The following is a 757-nucleotide window of genomic DNA, read 5'->3' on the forward strand; positions in this document are numbered from 1 at the left end:
AATTTTTATAACAAGTCCGCAAAATTTAATTTTATCAATCAACAGCCTTGACCTTGCATGTAATTTTTACAGCGCTATTTTATTGAACATGATTCCTATCAACTTCAATAATTTAACAAAATTTAATGATTATCATTTTCATCTATTTTAAAAATTATTAATTGACTTTTTTAATGATCGCAATTGAAATACAATGGTTTTAATGAAGCAAAATTTCATTAGAAAACTATTACCAGTTTTTAATGATAGTTAATAGCAGGGCTAAAGAGAATAAATAGAAGGGCTAGTTCACTCCGCTCTTAGAGCTGAAGCTACGATTTCCCTCCTCATGACGTCACTGTGTCCACAGATCTCGGAGATCGCAAGCATAGATATTATGATAACTTTGCATCTTTCTCTTTGTAAAAATAAGTTAGACTTTTTCTGGTTATTAGCTTTCAAACTTTACGTCATTAACACATTATTTCCGTTCATAAACATAGCTCAAAAAAATTTTCTTGGCCATTATATTAAAAAAAATACCATTTTAAACTTATAAAAATGTTTTACTAGTTGGCGAAAATGACACTATGCTTTATTTTAAAATGTTCAGTTTTAACTTTAATTATTAAGAAAAATGAAAGCATATATCAACACTTTTTTTTATATACATATTCTTTTATAACAATAAGTAGAGTTAAATTTAGAATCCCTGATTTTAAAATATGCCGTTAATAGCAATTTGTTCATACTTAATCATTAGGAAACATCAACCTTA

This window comes from Parasteatoda tepidariorum, chromosome 9 (genome assembly GCF_043381705.1).
Source record: "Parasteatoda tepidariorum isolate YZ-2023 chromosome 9, CAS_Ptep_4.0, whole genome shotgun sequence".
Lineage (NCBI taxonomy): Eukaryota > Metazoa > Arthropoda > Arachnida > Araneae > Theridiidae > Parasteatoda > Parasteatoda tepidariorum.